We start from the raw sequence: 20706 nt of genomic DNA, 5'->3' as shown, positions 1-20706 counted from the left end.
GGATGCTCCCGATCTTGAAGACTTACAGTGCCTTCTGGCGGGGAACAGGCTTGAGTTTACTGGGCATCCAGTAACTCAGTGCTTTAAGCTGAAGGGGTGGTAAAAAAAAAAAAAAAAAAAAGCCCCTTGTCTGAGGGGAATAAGTGGAGGACCTGCCTCTCATCCTCACTACCTGCCTCTTCAAGTCTGTCATGAAAGGACAGTATCTTTCTAAACAGTCTATGGGTCTTCATTATTTGAATCTTCCTTCCTTCCTTCCTTCCTTCCTTCCTTTTTTCCCTCCCTCCTTCTCTCCCTCCTTCCCTTCTCTTCCTCCTTCCCTTTGTTTTTTCCTTTTGTTTTTTTGCGAGACAGGGTTTTTCTGTGTAACAGCCCTGGCTGTCCTGGAACTCACTCTGTACACCAGGCTGGCCTCAAACTCACAGAGATCCCCCTACCTCTGCCTCTAGAGTGCTGAGATTAAGGGCGTGAGCCAATGCTGTGCCAATGCCGCCACCACCACCAGCAGCAGCAATCCCTCTGAATCTTAATGTGAATGTCAGCACGTGACTCTGATTAAGGCGTGGCTCAGATTTCCTCTAGAATGGGTCTCTTATTTTGGGGTGTGTTCCAAGATCCCCTGTGGATGCCTGAAACTGGATTGCACTGAAGCCTACATGTGTTGCATTGCCCCATAAGTACCTGCATACCTGTGATAACTTTTACTTTGGTGATAAATCTTACTTAGAAAGTAGGAGCAGTAAGAGGCTGACAACTAAGTAAGAAACAGAAAACAGAAACAATAGACTGTAACCAAGTTGTGTGCCTGTGTTGTCTCTTACTGAGCTTTTACCTTCTTACTTAAGGAAGCACTTTACAGTTTCACTGGCATAGCTGAAATAATAGCACAACGTCTGTCCTTGGGGCCTTTGTAAGTTAAATAAAATGTACATAAGGACAGGCACAGATGGATCTACTAGCCAAGAGGCTGCAGCTCACAGGTGGGCAGCCTACACAACACGGATATGCTAAACGCAGGGATCATGCCTGTTCTGAGTAGGTCAGAGCAGACAGGAAGAGAGGTCACTGTGCCCAGCAGAATGGCATACAGTCTTACTCCTGTGTGTCTCCATTTCCTTAGTAATATAATAGGAGAGTGATGACAGATCTCGGTTGACAACTTGAAATGCCTGGGAAGAGGGAACGGCAATTGAGAAATTGTCCCCATCAGACTGACCTGTGAGCATGTCTGGAGGGGAAGGGTTCTTGGTTGCTAATTGATGGCACTGTGGGCGGTGCCATCCCTAGGCAGGTGGGTCTAGGCTGTATAAGAATGAGAGCTGAGCAAGCAAGAGGGGGAAAACCAGAAGGCCAATACTAAGCAGTCAGCATATGAGCTATTATTATTAATTATTATTATTATTATGCCCCTAAGAGATTTATAAGTCTATTTAGGAACTCGCACTTCTGGACTTATGTGATTCAATAAACTTTTGAGTATTAGATGTAAGACCAGATTAAAGCTGACTGTGAAGCATACACCTATAATCCCAGCACTCCAAAGGCTGAGGCAGGGGATCAAGAGTGCAGTGAGCATAGTGAGTTCTAGACCAGCCTAGGATATTTGGGGAGATCTTGTTAATGCAATAGGATAAACAGCAACAACTATCCAAAGAATAATGTGTGACCCCTTCCGCTCCCCCCCCCCCGTTTTCATTAAAATTAACACATGAGAGTGGACAGACTCATGCAGGAGAGCCCTCCCTGCATACTTCACGGGACCAGGCTGGCCTCAGCCTTCCCTGCTTCTCCCCACACACACTTAGCACAACTACCACCACAAGACTTGGACACAGGTGATCTTGGAGGCTCCTCAGACAGATCCCAGTGCCAGGCAAGCCTCAAGAAGGGAGGGAGGGTGCTCACTACCACTGCTACACTATTTAGAGAGAGCCTGGCCAGGGCATCTCTCCCATCCGGCCAGCAGACTTCCTGGAAAGACTGGAGGAGGCAGGGCTCCTCTGGTCTCTTTCCAGAGCCAAAGCTATGCCCTTTGATGTCAGTCATAGGTTTTGGACTTGGAGCTCTCGTGATTTGTTTCCGTATCCTCTTCTGAATGGATGCACTGTGGCAAAGGCTGACCTACCCAGCACCCTCAAAGGTTAGAAGTATGTCTGGGCCTGCTGCCGGGAAGCCTCAGTTCCACAGGAGGGGAGGGCACGGGGGCTGAAAGCAGAACATCTGGGTCATAGCAGAGGGACCAGGCTTGAATATAGCATGGTATCTTCCTGAACCTGTCAGTAGGTGTCTTCCTGGGCCTGTGAGTCCTGGGGACATGCCACTGGGGACATGCCACTGGGACCAAGGCCAATAAATACAGAGGTACCCCAAGCCTTCCTTGATGACTTTCTATCTTTTCTCTGCTTCTTGTTTTCCTGTTTTGTTTTGTGTGACATCCTGTCCTCTTCCCCACTTTTATCCAACAAACCTTATTTAGTGTCTGTAATGTACGGGGTATTTGTTCCTAGGCCTTACAAGGGTCAGTACCACTAAGGGACCTAAATACTTTGATGAGAGATTGACATAAAATTCTCAACAATAGAAGCAATAGAAATAAATCAAACCTTGAGCTAAATGAGACGCAAAAACTATGTGGAAGAACAGAAAAATGCTCTCTCACCCAGCAGCTGGTAACTAGAGGAATTAATGGCTCACGGTTTGTGAGTAGGGATGCTGCAGCAAACAGCAGGAGTTCCCAAGATAGCAGGCAAACCGGAACCCTGCACAAAGGACTGTAGAATGCAAAGGTCAAGGATTCGGCCAGTCATCGGGCAAAGGGCAGAGAAAAAATAAACCATGACATCCTGTCAGAAGGGGATTCACAGAGAAGGCAGACTCCCGGGAATAGCAAAGAGGCAAGAAGACGTAAGACATTATAGTTAAGAAGCCAAAACAGCCTTGTCTGTAGAAACCCAGCACAGACAGAAACAGGGGAGTGTGTGTGTGTATGTGTGTGTGTCTGTGTGTGTGTGTTGGCCTTAGTCAGCAGGTATTCTGACTGTAGAAGCCTTTTAATGCAAAGTGAACAGGTTGAAGTGGTAAAAAGGGGAAATGTTGGAGGAAGGTCATTGGCTAATAAAGGAACTGCCTTGGCCCATTTTATTGGTTAGAAGATAGGTGGGAGGAGTAAACAGAACAGAACGCTGGGAGGAAGAGGAAGTGAGCTCAGACTCGACAGCTCTCCTCTCGGGAGCAGACGCCTCAGAGAGACGCCATGCTCCTGGCTCCTGGGCAGACGCACACTATGAAGCTCCGACCCAGGATGGACATAGGCTAGAATCTTCCTGGTAAGCGCACCTAGGGGCGCAACACAGATGATTAGAAATGGGCTAAATTAATATGTGAGAATTAGCCTAGAAGAGGCGAGATAGAAATGGGCCAAGCAGTGATTAAATGAATACAGTTTGTGTGTTGTTATTTTGGGGCATAAGCTAGCCGAGCAGGCAGCCGGGGTGCCGGGAATGCAGCCCCGCCACTCATATTACTACACCCTACGAGGGCCACAAGTGTTCTTAACTGCTAAACCATCTGTCTAGTCCCTTCCCCCCAATCCCTTTCTGAGACAGGGTTTCACTGTTGGTTCTGGTTGACTTGGAACTTACTATGTTGACCAGGCTGCCTTCTAAGTTACAAGGATCTATTGTCTCTGCCTCAAGTGCTGGACTGAAGGGTGTATCTCCATACTCAGCTTCCACCGTAGTTTGTGAGACAGGGTCCCCTGAATACAGTTCATGTTGCTCTCTGGAATAGTTGACTAGTGGCCTCCAGGGATCCTCCCATCTCCACTTTCACAGCACCAGGACACAGGTCCACAGCATCATGCCTGGCTTTTCACACGGGTGCTGGGGATCAGAACTTAGGTCTGTGTGCTGTTTTGGCAGGCGCTTGACTAAGTTATTTTCTAAGTTCGTTAGAACGCTATCCATATGTGTTTATTTGCACACAGAAACAGGAGAGCCTGGTCTTCATTTCAACTTTCCCATTATAGGAGGAGAGTCCGGTTCTGTTTTCTACTGCATGGCCAGGGCTCCACCAGCACCAGTCTTAAGCCGGCCTCCAGATTCTGAGCCGCCCTTCCACACGCTCTCAACTGTGTCTGACTTTTTAGAAGCAAACTGACCCATGACCTTGAGACCAACCTCTGAGATTATAAGTCTAAAACAGGAAGCTTCCGATCTTTGGTTCATAGCAAAATTAAGGTGTCTCTGTGAGGAGTGGGGTAGCTCCTGGGGTAAGGTTCCCATCCTTACCTGAGGCCTCCTTTCTGGGGCCATACTGACCATCCTGCCCTCAGTGTCTATCACGCCGTACCATTTGAATCTTTCATGACAGATGCCACAGTTTGCAATGGCCAGTTTGCTTGGTTAGAGCAATTGCCCTCCCCAGCCTATAACTCCGTGGGGCAGGATGCCCCTCCATGGGTGAGACAGCAACTCAGCACTATGGTGGTCCCCGAACTGCATCATGAAGAATGTCTGAGTGTCCTGCCTGCCTGGACATCACCCACGGTAATGTCACCTGTCACTGCCTGGGAGAACACAGTCCCACTAACCAGGTTCTTACATGAGGCCCTTCAGAAACAGTCAGATGACCCAGTGCTGATGTGCTAAAGACCCTTTGAGCTGTTTCTGTAGACAGGCTCTGTTGGGAAAGTGGCACTAGCCAGCTACGAGGACGGCCCGACTTCTTTGAGAGCGACACGGACTGGGTGGGAACAGTCTCCACACTGCTCACAGAAAACATGCTCATCTGTGACACTTGATAGTCACTGTCAGCTTGACTGGGTTTAGGATCACCATGGAAACACACCTTCGGACGGGTCTCAGAGCCGGTTTCCAGAAGGATTTAAACTGGAGTGAAGGCCTACTGTGAATGTGGGTGGTGAAATCCCCTGGGTTGGGTCCTGCTCTGAATAAAAACGACAAAGAGAGTGGAGCACTGGCATTTGTCTCTCTCCCCTTCCTGACTGCAGGTGTGGCCAGTCCCCTCCAGCTCTTGCTGCTGGCTTTCCCCGCCATCGTGAACTCTTAAACCAGGAGCGAAAGTAAACCCTTTTGTTCCTTAGTTGCTTTGGTCAGATATTTTTTCTCATAGAAACAAGAAAAATAACTAATACATGCAGATCATAAAGTGTGTTTTAGAATACATATACATGTCTATGTGATTCCTGGACACAAGTAAATACTGGACGTAATGAGCAATAAGCATCATTTGAACGCTTGTAATTCGCTGTTTTTAAAATTGATAGAGTAAGAACCCAGGGATTCATGGTAGGGCAGGGCCCTACCTCAGCCATAGTCCAAGTCCTGCACATCTCTCCTGCTTTTTACATGTTCTGAACTAGCAGTGAGCTCGTATAAACTATTGAGTCCTAGAAGAATAGGCAATAACTGACAAAGACAGGGGAGATGTACTAAGGACACCATTCCTTCCTAGAAGCCTCTGAGGGCACTGTAGCTCATACATATAGTCAGTCTCAGGGCTGTAGTGTAGCTTAGAGTATTAGTTGTTCTGACTTGTAATCACCCACAATCACACTAGTGAGTGACCTTCTGGTCACCCAAGAATTTTCTGCGTGTCCTTGCTGGCTGCAGTAAGGGCGTGTGTGATCGTTCAGGATTTATCACCTTTGTCCTCATTGGACTCTGCTCGAGCCCATGTTGGGAAATGTGCCCCGAAGGCCATGTGCTGTGCCTCTCTAGTGTGCGAGGGGCACCCCCGTTCAAACACTGAGTGACTGGGAACTGGCAGGCCTTCTGCCAGGCTGTGATAACCGAGTGGCTTGCCAACTTGTTTCGGGTGTCGCTTGGCATGGACTCCAACACAAATGCTATGTCTACCAGCTCCTCCAGGCCAGTGGTTCTCGACCTGTGGGTCCTGACCTCTGGGGGTGGGGGTTGAATGACCCTTTCACAGGGGTCGCCTAAAACCATCGGAAAACACAGATATTTTCATTGTGATTCATAACAGTAGCAAAATTACAGTTATGAAGTGGCAACAAAAATAATTTTATAGTTGGGGGTCAGCACAGCATGAGGAACTGTATTAAAGGGTCACAGCTTTAGGAAGGTTGAGAACCACTGGTCTAGGCTCATCTTTCCTTGAGGATTCAATGGAGGGGGGCAGAACAAATAAATAAGAAGGCCCAACTTCTGGGGCCCCTGTTTCTTGGGGGAAAGTGGTTCCATTCCACGTGAATTAAAGACTGAGCCGTGTTCCACCTGAACCCAGTGCTGGCCCTGGTCACACTTCACTTTGACAGGTTATCCAGCAGGTATGATGGGAGATGCTTTTGATCCACTGGGGAAGTAGCTCATTGCAGAAGAGACAGTGCCAGGCTCCAGCATCTGTGGCACCCTGGACAGACAGGACGCCGGGCTGCATGGCTTGACAGCATATTATGCAGCAGCCTATCCATGCGTCTGCATATCCACATTTTGACATTTCATAAACTCTAACTTGCAACTTTGCTTCTTTTGTGCACATACCCCAAACTGACCAAGCATCAGGCTTGAGACACACTTATTCGCTAGGAAAGAAACCAATCCGTCAATCAAAACTGTTTTCCAAAGGCCCTGGCACTGTGTGGTTATAACACAGCACCACTGAAGTCAGGTGAGGTCTTTAAGGGTCAGAGGACGAGTGAAACTCTCATACCCTAGTCTCCCAAGTTAAACCAGTAAACAGAAACGAGAGGCCCAGGTTGGGCTGATTCCCAGTTCGCTCCTCCAGCACTTATGAGAAACAACTGATGTCCCAGCAGTTCTGGGTTTGCAGCTATGCTTAAGACACAAGAACTTGCCAGTGAAAATAAACACGTGAAGAGGTTGCTGGATGACAGGAACTCTTCTGTAAGAGAGAAGTCAGGCACAGGCTGCAGTGGAAGGCTCAAGGTTATAATACCGGTGAGAGAAGGGTCTGGCATTGTCCTGTGGTGGCCTTTGAAGGGTTGTGAGACGCACAGAAACCATTCAGGGAAAAGTCAAGTTAAAGGTGCAGGGTGTTTCCGAACAGGAAGATCCAGCAAGGACAGGCTCCAGGGAGTGAAGTAGTGGGTATTGTCAGGGGGAACAGCCTGCTCTTCTGTGATATTAGGTACTCAATGGGGGCCAGAGCTACAAAAGGCCGGGATGGTAAATGTCCAGCAATCAGCGGGATGAACTTCCTGAAGGAGGCGGGAATGGACACCAGTCAGGAAGTTATTACACCAGTCAGCTCTTTCATGATTCATCATAATGGCTTAAATGTCTCCATCAACACTCACGTTGAAGTTTAATTCTCATTGTGAGGGTCCTGGCGAGCTCTGCAAGAGGTGATTGATCCTTCCTGGGTCAATGGATTAAGGGACCAATGGGTTATTTCTCATTGTGAGGGTCCTGGCAAGCTCTGCATGATGGAGGAAGGTCACTGGTTAAATAAAAAGAAACTGCTTGGCTCTCATTGTTTAGAAGATAGGTGGGAGGAGTAAACCGAACAGAACGCTGGGAGGAAGAGGAAGTGAGCTCAGACTCCACAGCTCTCCTCTCGGGAGCAGACGCCTGAGAGAGACACCATGCCCCGCTCCCGGGCAGACACATGCCATGAAGTTCCAACCCAGGATGGACTAGGCTAGAATCTTCCCGGTAAGACCGGTTCTCACAGATTATTAGAGATGGGTTGATCGGGATAACAGAATTAGCCAGTAAGGGCTAGGGCTAAAGGGCCAAGCAGTGTTTAAATGAATACAGTTCATGTGTTGTTATTTCAGGCATAAGCTAGCCAAGCAGGCAGCCGGGGTGCTGGGAACGCAGCCCCGCCACCCTTATTACTACATCTGCAAGAGGTGATTGATCCTTCCTGGGTCGATGGATTAAGGGACCAATGGGTTATTTCAGGAGTGGCCTTGTTACAATGTGAGCTTCTCAGCTTCTTCTCTGTCCTACCATGTGATACTTTGCTTTGCCTTGGGACTCATCAGAGTCCTCACCAGCAAGAATGTGCTCAGCGGTCTGGGTCCCTTGACCCTGACTCCCCGCTTTCCTAACTATACAAAGCACATTGCTTTACTTTAGATCCTCCAGTTTGTGGCATTTTCTTACATCAACAGAAAACAGACCAAGACACACACTCCTCTTCAAGTAAGCATTTTTTGTGCATTCCATGTGTCAGATCTTTGCACACTCGAGGGAGCCTCATGTGTCAGATCCTCGCACACTTGAGGGAGCCTCATGTGTCAGGTCCCTGCACACTCGAGGGAGCCTTTGTTACAGCGGTGAGCTGCTCATGGAGCTCTCCGGAGACACTGAGTCCAGGAGGAAAGAGAGAAACATCACGATTCTTGTGGGCATGAGCTCTGACGGAGGTGACCCTGGGGTACCCTGGGAGGGTGCAAGACAAGAGACTCTTGGATTGAGTCTTGAGGGGTGAACAGGGATTGGTCAAGGAAGAAGACTGGGAAATGGACACTAGTCAGAAGGAACAATCGAGGCAGGGGTCTTCAGCCACCTCATACACAGCAGCTCTGATGCAGGATGAGGGAAATTGAAGCTTTCTAAAGATTAAAAATAACGGATGAACGCACGCCAACGCCAACGACTGATCACAGCCATTTAGCAGGGGTGTGGCGTGTGCCAGGCACTGACTGACTTTGCTTATGTCTTTGTTTGCTCTGCTGGAAAATGAACTCATGTCTTATGCATGCTAGATGTGAGTTGTGCCCTGTTTTGTACCCTCCAGCCCAAACAACGTTCTGTGAATGAATTTGTTGGTTTATTTGTTTGAGGCAGAGTCTCATGTATCTGAGGATGGGCTTCAGCTCGCCAAGCAGTAAGGCATGAGCCAGAGCGTCTGGCCTTTTCTACTTCTACCTCCCAAGCCTGGAATATCAAGCCTGTGTCCCCACCCCTGGTTAATGTGGTTTATGAGGATGGAACCCAGGGCTCTGTGCATGCTAGCCAAGTTATCTCGTAACCGGGCCCCATCCCCAGTCCAGATAGCGTTTGTTAGACACAGTAACTGATTTAATTATTCCAAAAGGCATTGCTGTTCTCTCTTTATAAACCTTCCCCTTCTGAGTCACAAAGGCAACTGAACGCTGTTTAGGGACTTCAAACCCAAGTATTTCTGACTCAAAAAAACCAATCTGTACTGATCCCTGAGAGACAGGCGTGACCCAGCTAACATAGAAAGGAAGCCTGTCAGGCCAGGGTCACCTGCAGGAATATGCTGCTGGATGAAGGCTGACGAGGAGTCCTAGATCATGGAGCCCAAGGCCGTGGCGGGAGAAGGCTGTGTACCTTAACCTGAAAGTCATGGGCATCCTGAAGACTCAGAAACAGAGGAGGGAGAAAGGGACAGAGAGACACCCTAGGGAGAGCAACCAGGCAATAAGGCTCAGAAACCCAATGAGTGTGGGTGATGACTGGGCTCCTAAAGAATCAAGAGGAGGCTGTTCAGGTTGCCTGGGTGATGGGTGATGGAGGAGTCTGTATGTGTTAGGGTTAGACATACGGGTGACAGCAAGCGAGAGAAGGTGGTGATGACTTGAGTCCAAGTTTGGCCATTACTAGATGATCTAGTCTAGAATATCCCCATGGACACCTGTGTTGAAATTCAATCTCTATTGTAAGGTCTTACCAGATCGGAGCCTTACATGGTGACCCTTACTGGGCCACCAGGGCAGAATCATCGGCCCACAGATTATAATGTATCACCTTGAGGGGGGTGGTCTACTGTCAAAGCAAGTTTGAGTTTGTTTCTTTTGAGACAGGGTCTTTTGTTGTTGTTTTGTTTTGTTTTTTTTTTTTTTTTTTTTTGAGACAGGGTTTCTCTGTAGCTTTGGAGCCTGTCCTGGAACTAGCTCTTGTAGTCCAGGCTGGTCTTGAACTCACAGAGATCCGCCTACCTCTGCCTCCCAAGTGCTGGGATTAAAGGCGTGTGCCACCACTGCCTGGCTGATTTTGCTTCTTTTACGTTCCTCCCCTTGACGATACCTCAGAGTATCCTCATCTGCCAAAAGGCCCTCTCCAGGTGCAGCCTCTTGACCCCAAACTTTCCAGCTTCCAGAACCACCGACGGAGCGAACATTGAGTTTTTATAAATTATTCATTTCCTGGTATTTGGTTGTAGCAACCGAAAACTAATGAAGACAGACAGACAGACAGACAGACTGCACTCCAAATGTTTATTGGCAACAAGGAAATGCTGTTGAGCTCACAGTTCTAACCTCAGGAGAAAGGCCTGGGTATTAAATGAGGATTAGAGACAGAAAAGAAATCTAGGCAGAAGACGCCATTATAATAAGCACTATTATCTTATTATATCAAATTATATTAAATATCAAAATTATTATATTGTATCAAAGGACACAGTGCCATCCATGTGTAAGCCTTCCAATAGCCAAATGAAGTTGATAACCACCATGAGTTATATAAGATAGACTATGCATGTCATTCAGTAACCCACGTAGGATTGTGAAGTCTCCCTGAACTATGATCGGGTTCCCCACCCTTTAGTGACTGTAATCCAGTATTACAGTTGGGAACCATATAGACATATATTTCACCGAAACGAAGATAGTATGAGATCATACGCAGCCCTACACATTATGCTAGCTCACTTTTAATCTTTACTTTTTATTTATGTATCCATGACAAGGTCTTGCTATGCATCATAGGCTGGCTTGGCTCATAGGATCCTCCTGCCTCAGCCTCCAGAGTGCTGGAATTATGTGCATCTGCTACCACGCCTGGCACGTATTTCGTTTCTAAAATAGACTGGCTGCAACTCACGAACTTGATTTACAACCCACTCCTGGAAGCCGCAGCTTGAGAATGGCTGTCTAACGCCCTTCTCCTCCCACCACTGCGTCTGGGTGCTCACGGCAGGTTTGCAAAGGCGAGGGCGGCGTAACTGGCATCATACCAGAGAGAAAACTGGGCTTCTGCTGGTTTTCAGTCTCCAGTATAACCTGGCGAGCACCGATCTCTTCTGCCGAATTATACCCGGAGGGCCTGACTATGAAAGCCACTTCTTAAACACCAAGTCATCTGTTGCTGTCATGGGTCTTTGTGGGGATTAAAGCTCATTGCTGCTGCCAACTTTCCCCCCTCTGTTGTACAGGAAGGGAGGCAGATGCACATAACTTGAGAGAATTGTGAAGTTATTTGTGCTAAAATTGCCATAGTGCTGCATGGCAGGCAGTAGGACCTGGGCACACAGCCCGGAGCAGCTCGCGCTCTCTTGAACCTAATTCCTACAGACAGCAACGACAGTAGAATTATTACCTCTGAAGCAGAAGCTATGGACTACGACAGCAACATCTTGTTCAGCAGGAAATGGTTCTGCTGATGGGGCTTTGGGAATCAATCCCAACACACATCATGGACCCTGGATGTAAGCGTTCCCCCTTTTTCTTCCGCTTCACGGAAAGAGGCAGCAGGCTCCTTGTCACCAAAGGACTCATTCTGCATGGCCCACCTGACACCCTGTCACCCCCACAGTCTCTGGTGGTTAATGCTGGCTGTTGGCTTGGCTGGATGGACAGGCTCCCAGGAAACTGACAAATTTCACTGCTGGGTGTGTCCGTGAGTGAGCAAATTGAGGGGAGAGGACCCAAGCTGGCCGAAGCATTCACTCGGCTTGGGCCCTGCATGGAAAAAAGCAGGGGGAGGAGGCACGCATGCTTTGCATTATCAGTTCTTCTTGAGGGAATGCACATGCAGTTTTGTTCCATCTATGCATCGTGGACCTCAAACTCCATAAGCTTCAACTGAGACCCGGGACTCCCAGGCCTTCCATCTGAGGATGCTCCTGATGGTTCTGAGACTTCCAGCTCCCACTGCTGTGCTCACAAACTGACTGGGGTGGAGTGGGGTGCTATGGCTTGATGACCCGGCTCAGTAACATTCAAGATGATCAAACTGCATGTTGCTACCTCAGAAAATGTTCAAAATTAAGAATTCAGGGCTGGAGAGATTGCTGAGCAGTTAAGAGCACCGGCTGCTCTTCTAGAGGACTCAGTTTCAATCCCCAGCACCCACACGGCAGCCAACAATCATTTACAACTATGACTTCATCTTCTGGCATCCTCTGAAATGCCACACACATACAATGTACAGATACAAGTGCAGGAAAAGTGTGTGTGTTCGTGTGTGTGTGTGTGTGTGTGTGTGTGTGTGTGTGTGTGTGTGTTCGTGTGTGTGTGTGTGTGTGTGTTCGTGTGTGTGTGGCCATGCATGTGTGTGTGTGTGTGTGTGTGTGTGTGTGTGTTGTTCTTCAATTGCGGTGCTAGGGATGGAAGCCAGGGTCTGGCGCACACAGGTAAGCAAGCGTTCTTCCACTGAGCCCTGCCCCCAGCCCTGAAGGGGACTTGTTAAAGCTGAGTCTTTCTCTACTCTGAGAGCAAACCATTGTTACCTTCTCAATGCCAAGCGAGTTAACCACCACACTGAAGGAATCCCGAGCTTGAACTGAGGAAGCAGGTTCTTCTAAATCCATGCCACTGGGGCCAATAAATGTCATGACTAATAAAGAGGGGTAGGAAGAGGGCAGAAAATGGCCAAGCACATCCTGCTGGGTCAACAGGTCAACCTTCATGAAGAGGCAGTGGACTGCCAACTCCCTCTCCCTGGCAGCTTCAGTGGCCCAGGCTCCAGGGAGAAATCACCCACAGTCTCCAACAACAACTCTGGTACATACATACATGCATCCACTAGGTCATGTATCACCCTAAGCCAAGAGTTCAGTGTTTGCCTGGTTGTGGGTTTTGTGTCTTTCTTAATTGAATTCTACTGGTTTTAAGACTGAAAGCAATCCGCAGAGCCCTAACTATGCTGGGAGAACAGAAACGAAATTCAACTAAGAGTCTTAGTTTGCCCCATGAGCACCGCAAATCAAGGAAGAGCCGTCGGCCTCACTGACTGTTTCCAAGAAGGCAAACTGCACCAGGACACAGAGTCCATATGTTCTGTGTTTACAGCCCCGGGCACCAAACTTTCTTTATGAAAACCTCCATATGACTTCAATTTTAGGTTAACTGATTCTGTTTTAAGGTGAATAATTAAACGTTTTGGTGGAGAGGGGCCATTTTGAGGCAGAGCTCATGTAGCCCAGCATAGCCCCAAACTCACTATGGCCCTGACCTCCAATTCCTTCCCCTCCATCTCTCTGCTAAGATTTTCTCTCCTGTATCACCCGGGTACTTGACTCTGGGCAGCTTGAGCATGAGGACCATGGCTCTGCCAGGCCTTGCCCTTCTCGCCCATTTCCTCTGCCTTGTTAAAAACCATGAGATTACATTTTTAAAGCTAGCTGCCAATTTCTGTTTCCTTCTTTGGCTACTTCCTACTCCTGAGGTTGACTACCAAAGTCCAGCAATCAACCCCCCCCCTTTGATTCACCTAATTAACATGCCCAATTAAAATTAAACACCTCATTTAAACATGGGGTTTTCCTTTTGATGGAGGAAGGTCATTGGTTAAGTAATAAAGAAACTGCTTGGCCTCATAGGTTAAAACATAGGTGGGAGGAGTAAACAGAACAGAATGCTGGGAGGAAGAGGAAGTGAGCTCAGAGGCCATGCTCCCCTCTCCCTGGTAGATGCCATGAAGCAAGCTGCCAGGTCAGACATGCTGAATCTTTCCTGGTAAGACTGATGCTACACAGATTATTAGAGATGGGTTGATTGGAATATGAGAATTAGCCTGTAAGGGCTAGAGCTAATGGGCCAAGCAGTGTTTAAGTGAATACAGTTTGTTGTTATTTCGGGTAAAGCTAGCCAGTGGCGGGAGCTGGGTGGCAGAATGCAGGCCCGCAGCTCCCACAACATCCTTTTATGTTTATAAAACCACCATTTGCCAATGTCCCACATCTGTCTCCCTCCTATCCACAGGCAGTCCTTTGTCCCTCTGAGATGGGGACAAACACCCCTTCCCCTTTCCCTTGTCCCCTTTCCTTATCCCTCATCCCCTATCTCCTTTACCAATGCACCCTACTCCATTCTACGCCTGCAAGTCATTTGCTGCTGTTTCTCTGCCCGAGTTAAGCAGCCCCTTTAACTTTTCTCCCCCACTTAATGAAGGAGCTCTCTGTGAAAACAGGTGTTTGGGTGTGGTTTGTGCCCACTCCAGGATCCGGGAGGAAGCCCTCACTGCTCCACGGTCTCCTTCAGTATTTGTTCTGAAAATTTCACACCCTGGCCAAAGACTGTGAACGAACCAAGAAAGGGACAGTTCTGAAGTTGTGGCTTTGAACTCTAACTACATCTGCAGGCATTGTGTGTGACGTCACAGGTGAAGCCCTGGGTGGTCTCAAGGGTAGAAGCAGAAGGTCTGAGGTCTTTTGTTCCTGCCTGGCCCTCCTGAGCAGCCATCAACGGGCACTAGCAGAATGTCTGCGTAAGGATGGTGGAAGCCTGACTGGTTCTTCAGAGAGGACTTAACGTCACTGGGATGAATGCATTTATTCTGGAGACTTGAGAAAAAGCAAGTGGCTCAGGGGACATCTAGGAAAAGCGCGGTCCTCAGTTCTTTCTCGAGTGAGGTTTAGCATGGAACATCCTGTTTGAGATAAGCCTCAAGCACGCCAAGAATATTTTGTTCCGCATTGTAAATGCAAACCAGCTCCTATGCAGATGGAATTCTCAATTTTACAACCCCTTAAATCTGTCTTTCCCCTATAACAGAAACTGCTCTACTAAAAGCAAATTCTTAAAAATTTCCTCTTCTGGTTGTTAAAAGGTTCTTTAGGAAGTAACAAGATGTGAGGGGCTTGGGTGGAACTCACACTAACATGGCAAGGTTCTGGGTTCAACGCCAGGAGGAAGAAAGGAGGAGCGAAAGGAAGGAAGGAAAGAAGAGTCAGGGGCATGGCTCATGCTTTTAATCCCAGCACACAGGAGAAGAAAGAGGAAGGTGGATCTCTAAGAGTTCAAAGCATAGAGAGGTTCAGGCCAGTCAGGGCTATGTAGTGAGACCCTGTCTCGGAAAGGAAGGAAGGAGACAGGCAGGCAATAGGAATTTGTATGAATCTGACCTGTAATCAATGTTCATTAAAAATTGAGAATCTTTGTTTAAGTAAAAACACTTTATCTGAGTTACAAAAGAAATATTTGTAATGGGAATAACTGAGAAACCTGATATTTTAGCATTTAATGAAAGTATTCACAACAAGTGAGACAGGGCTGGGCATGCAGTTGGTAGAGTTTTCTTTTGTGTAGGGTTGAGCCCTGAGCCACACCTCCCAGATCTTTCTAGGTTGTTTTGGTGACTGGTTGGGCAGCTTAGAGTGGGTTTTAGCCTTCAGGCACGGATTGCTTTGTACTCCAGGCTTCTGGACTGAGAACTGGAGGGGCAGAGGGCAGGAGATGAAGGAAACTGAGAGGGTAATTGCTACTTTATAGCAGAGAATAGGAGAAACAGAAGAAGATCCCATCGACCTCCACTCATGCCTGCCTTGGGCAAATGGCTCCCTGCCACCTCACGGTACCCGGAGTGGGTGCCAGCCGCAGGAGCGGAGTGAAAGGGACCCTTTATCAGCTCAGCTCATTTGTGCTGCAGAGTGTGTGCCACGCAGATGGCGAACGCATTGTTCTCATGAAAGGGAAACAGCTTGGCAAGGAAGAATTTTAATGGCAGGGATCTGGAGACCATACTCCGCAAACCTGATTTCAATCAAGTTGGATTTGATCACTACTGAGTTCATTGTTGGCAAAGAGTCAGATGTTTGCCATTTGTTCTCTGCAGCAACCACAACGCCGATATCCCTGCCACCCTCGACAGTGCGGGTTAAACCGAGTGAACGTCTAGCCTGCCGTGCTTGGTCTTTGTCACTGGTGGTCACTCCTTCCTGTACCCGAAACTGTCCTAAAACTATTCAGCATGGCTTATCTCCACTGTGACAGGTCTCCCGAGAGCACTGGGGCTGGGGACCTCAGGTCTAGAGAGCCGGGGGTACTAACTCTAAGGCAAAGATGTGAATGAGCACATGCAGGTGAAGGGATGGCTCAAACTTGCAAGGAGTAGGAGAGGAGGGTATCAGAGGGAACAGCTAAGATTCTCATGGGTGTTTATGGGTAGCAAGCAACCAACCCGGCAGCTTTCATCCCCTGTGAGTGATCTTTGGTCTACCCTGTTTGGGAGGCTGTTCCTCGGCTGTGTAAAACATTGGTTTAAGGAGTACCCAAAGCAGGCAATGACACTGCACACACGGTTTGATTCTACAGCTTCTTTCTTTGACTCGTGTGGTTATTATTTTGCTTTCCTGAAACAGAATTCAACGCACCAGGTGAAAGGAAGCACCCTGGACATACGCTGCACACCGAAACGGGTCAGTGCCTCAGATCTAGAGGGAAATAATTCACACGGTAACACCAAGGAGATCACCATGTGTAAGCCTCTGCCGCAGCCATGGCGAGCTCTCCTGCCAGTCTCCACCGTAAGAAAGAGAGGGACCAGGCCTGACTGCAGGCTCTTCTTCTGTTGAGCGTCCTGTAAGCGCTTGCTGCCCCCTCACTTCGCCCAGGCTCCCAGTTCGCCACTTTAATTCCCAGCAGAACCGTAACTGAGGCAGACTGTCTGGCTGAAGAGATAGAGCCACATTCTCTATTATGCTCAGTGGCCAAGGGCACTCAGGGAAGCTAACAAGATGCAAATCCTGTTCAATGTGGCCCAAACCTTTTTCATTCCTAAGCAAAGGCCCAGAAAACGTATTCAGTTTGTTGGTGTCATGATATGGCTTCAGACCATTGTAGAATGTGCGACACTAATTTAAATAAATTGCACGTAGCCAAAGAGAACGAGCCGGTTTCATCTTTGTTTAGTCTGAGAGGCTATTTTCGTGATTACAGGGGCCTGATATCATCTTCTCAATTATTGCAAAGCTCAGGAGTGCCTATCATTTACCCTCCAGCAACACTCCCATTGTGGGTCATTTTGCAGCCACCCACCCCCCACACACAACCAATGCAAAGCTGGCTAGGATCTGAGGAAGGAAACCCTGGAAGCAAGGCCGGACCTCGTAAAAGTCTTGAAAGTAAGCAACAAATGCCAGAATGCCCCAGGTTATGTTTAAAGATCCAAGAAAATGCCTTGTACCACACCAAAGGAAGCATATCTCAGTGCCAGGGGCCTCTAGGTCTCCCAGGTAGTGTTTACATCTGAGCCTCCAAAAACCTCTCCAAGTTCCAGGAAGACTTCATTCACTATTTTGCTTTTCTGAGACAGGGTCTCACCATGTAGCTCTCAGCTGGCCTCAAAATTCTAGTGCTTCTGCTTCGACCACTAAGTGCAGGGTGATGGGCTAGGTGGGATTACGGGGTGATGTGGTAGAATTTCCTCCCACAAACCTCTAGTTTAGAGGGATGTTTGTAAAGACAAGGGATACTCTAAGGGAAGGTCAAGTATAATATCCTGCAAGGAAACCCCTTCAATTCAAGGAGTAACAACTCAGGTTTCAGGAAGTCACTGAAACTGGCCAAATATGTTAGGCCCTTCCCTCCCTAGGCTTACATAAGCAGTAAGGACAGCCCAGAGACACTCTGAGACCAGCTGAGTCACCCGAAAGAGACAGTGACCAGCTGACCTGCCTAGAAGTCTCTCAGACACACCGAATTCTTTACAAGAAGCTCAGATCCGCACTATCTGGGAGAAACAGAGACCAACCAAGCTGCCTAAAGGAAGAAAGAACTAGCCAAGCCACCTGGAAGAAGCAGAAATCAGCCCGGCTATTTAGAAGAGGCCCAGACCACCTGTGCCTCAAAGAGACCCTCTCGGACCTCTTGAACTACCTGTAAGCTGTGTGTTATAGTCCAGGTTTCCCGCTTTGGTGAGTTGTCTCCGTGCTGGGGGTGGAGCTGGGGGCTGCGGATGCAGCTGAGTGAGAGTCATCTCTGCTCCTGTAAGTAGCCCCCATAAAGTCATTAGTTTACCAAAATGGACTTTGGTGGTATCCTTCACTTTGATCTGTAGCGGATTCCCTATCTGGGGTGATTGCTCAGGTCTGCATAGGAACAATATCACACAGCACAGAGGTGTACCGCCATTCTCAACTGCGAGGAAGGCTTCGGGAAGAGATTCATGAATGGGTGGAAGAAGGAAACTCCCTAGTGGCTTCTCAAAGGCACCAACCACGCTTGAAAATGCCTTCAAGACTGAGGCTCTCCTTTATAAACAGCTATGCCTGTATAACCATGGTCATACTTCCAGGTCATACAGCAGGGCCTTGAAGTACGATATTTTCTCTAGTGTCTCAGGTAGATTCATGTGCTGCAGTTAAGCAGAAAAAGCTGGCAGAAGCAGCTTCATTTACACAGGCCTAATCCACCACAGTATGATAGCAATGCTGATAGGTACACAGTTTGATCCAAGGACACACAAAGACATTTTTTTTCTCGTGGTTCTAGGAATAAAACCCAGGGCTTTGTGTATGCCAGAAGGCAACCTATACCTTCTCCATTTGCAGACCCGAGAACGTTCTAATCTCCCAGGGACTGCCATTCCGCACAAATAAATTTCATGTAGGCATACAGTTAGGCAAAATGGAAAGAGTAGAAACTCTAGAAGGAGGATATCCCTGTCCTACCATTAAGTTGAGAGTCGACTTATGAGAAAAGTCATGATTTAATGTAGGACAGCGCCATTGTAAAGAAAATCTAATACGTGCCAACATAAACACTAATTCTGTGGTTTAACTTCTACCAAACCCCACAAATGACATAGAAGCCAAGCAGGAAGTAAACACTGGCTTTGTGTCACCGTATTTATCCCTCCCTAATTTTCTATTTATCTCAAAAGTAGAAGTTGTCGGGTCTTTTGACCCTACGATCAAATACTCTCCATATGATGAGACTTATTATCTCTCTTTCCAAAGAAAATAATGCATTGAACTTTCAGATAACTTGTGGTTTGTTTTCTTAAAAAGACTTGTTAACTAGTCATTCAGTTTTAAAGTCTTATATGTAAGGATAGAAATAGAGCAATCTCTTGGCACCTGAAGGGGTTGGCTCAAGGGCATTCTCACCTCTGTGGATATTAACCTCTGCAAATAAGTCCCTTCTATAAACCACACATAACCTATGCCTAGCCCCTGCCTATTTTTAAGTCTTCTCAAATCGCTTGTAATACCTGTGTAGTTGAGAATTACTGTTCTGCTGTATTGTTTAGGGAGTAATGGTCAGACAATGTTCAGTAAGGACTCACTACTACGGCAGACCTCACTGAATAATGGACAGACATCGAATACAAGGTAACAGCTGCAGCTGAATCTTTGCTTTGGGAGCCTTGAGTGCAGGGAGCCAGGTTTGACTTTGAGGACAGTCTGATAAGGCATCAGTCTTTGCCTCAGGGCTTTATGATAACTCTCCCAGACTGACCAGTCAAGCAGATTTTTCTCAAGGACATCATTGCTGTCCCAGCCTTCCTTGTTAGCAGCAGCATAGAAAGGTGTATCTGAAGAACCTGCCAGAATCAACTTTCCCTGTGTAAAATGATCAAGCTAACACTGTCTTTTAAATGTTTGTTATCTAAGATAGATATGGGATAAAGTAAGCAACCTTATTTTCAGCAGTGGTGGGGGAAAGCGGATATTATAATATCTTCTGAGGAGTCCAGGGTTCTGGGATCTCATCTCCAAAGCTCCCTTGGAAGTTGCTAATATTACCCAGTTGGGTTATCTACACTGAATGGGCCATGTTTTTGTGGTGAAGAATTTGGAAAGGAGTAAATTACTGTAGCCTGAAGAGCACACACACACATACAGACCTGCACGTTAACTATCAGCCTCTTCCTAAAGAGTCAATGGATGGAATTCAACTCAAAGGCAGACCAAAGAAACTGTCAGAGCATGAGACGGTGATGACTATACTTTCTAACCCGTTTATATTTAGTGTCCTATGAGAAATTCCTTCTGCTTGTACTTCAGTATGAAATAGAAACTACAATCTCACCAAATAGCAATCCATACAAGCCCACAGTAACATTATGATACAGGAATAATTAATTTAGGGATGCCACATTTTTGACAGATACAGTACTATTTATTATATAGAGTTTTCAAGGAAAATCAAATCTAGGTTTGGAGAGATGTTCCCAGATAAGGAACATCTTCACCTAAACAGATGTTGGTGACGGCATCGCACAAGCCACAATCCAAAATGAGGTCATGGCAACCGAGTGAAATGAAATTCTCCAGAAGAAGGAGGAGAGAAAACAGAGGATGCTAGGCAAAGGAAATGCTGATATGAAGCCAGTGAGCTATGGTGTGAAGCTTCTGTACTCGATCCTGGGTGCAGAAAGCCCTGCCGAACTCACCAAAGTCCATATCTACCAAGGCAGGAGGGAGGCAGAGTCGTTCTTCCTATAACTGATCTTTAATCATTATATGAGCCTGTGTTTGAACAGGATGGAAACGCAATGTGTGTCATAAAGAGCCTATAAAATACCTTATGTCTTTGGTCAAGGATGTGATGGGCACTTAAGACTCATTCCTGCCCTTTTGTTCTTTGGAGTTGAAGGGCAGGTGCTGGCTCTGCCAAAAGGAAATCAACTGGAAATCCAGCACGAAAACTCCTTCCCCGATAAAGGAATCTGGAAATACCAGTTATGCTGAACGAGTTTATAACTATATTCTAAGAATACAGATGTGAAGGTTAAGCTGTATCCTAGAAGGGATAAAAAAGGCTCCAAGTTTTTT

General features: G+C 47.3%; 1 protein-coding gene across 4 annotated transcripts in view; it reads right to left on the bottom strand.

Moving 5' to 3' along the window:
* Window positions 1–20706, bottom strand: part of Trim2 (tripartite motif containing 2) — a 93768-nt gene that overhangs the window by 61593 nt on the left and 11469 nt on the right. The window contains exon 1 of one of the 4 annotated variants that reach the window (XM_041658958.1): window positions 17804–17899. The exons of the other annotated variants lie outside the window; for them this stretch is intronic. The gene's annotated coding sequence lies outside the window, so the exon portion shown is untranslated. Of the gene's footprint in view, window positions 1–17803; window positions 17900–20706 lie in introns of those variants that run through there. 4 annotated transcript variants of the gene reach the window in all.

Source organism: Microtus oregoni, unplaced genomic scaffold (assembly GCF_018167655.1).
Source record: "Microtus oregoni isolate MIOR12 unplaced genomic scaffold, Mior012 000010F_ref0000083, whole genome shotgun sequence".
Lineage (NCBI taxonomy): Eukaryota > Metazoa > Chordata > Mammalia > Rodentia > Cricetidae > Microtus > Microtus oregoni.
Note: the sequence above shows the minus strand (reverse complement) of the source record. Positions and strands in the feature narration are given on the sequence as shown.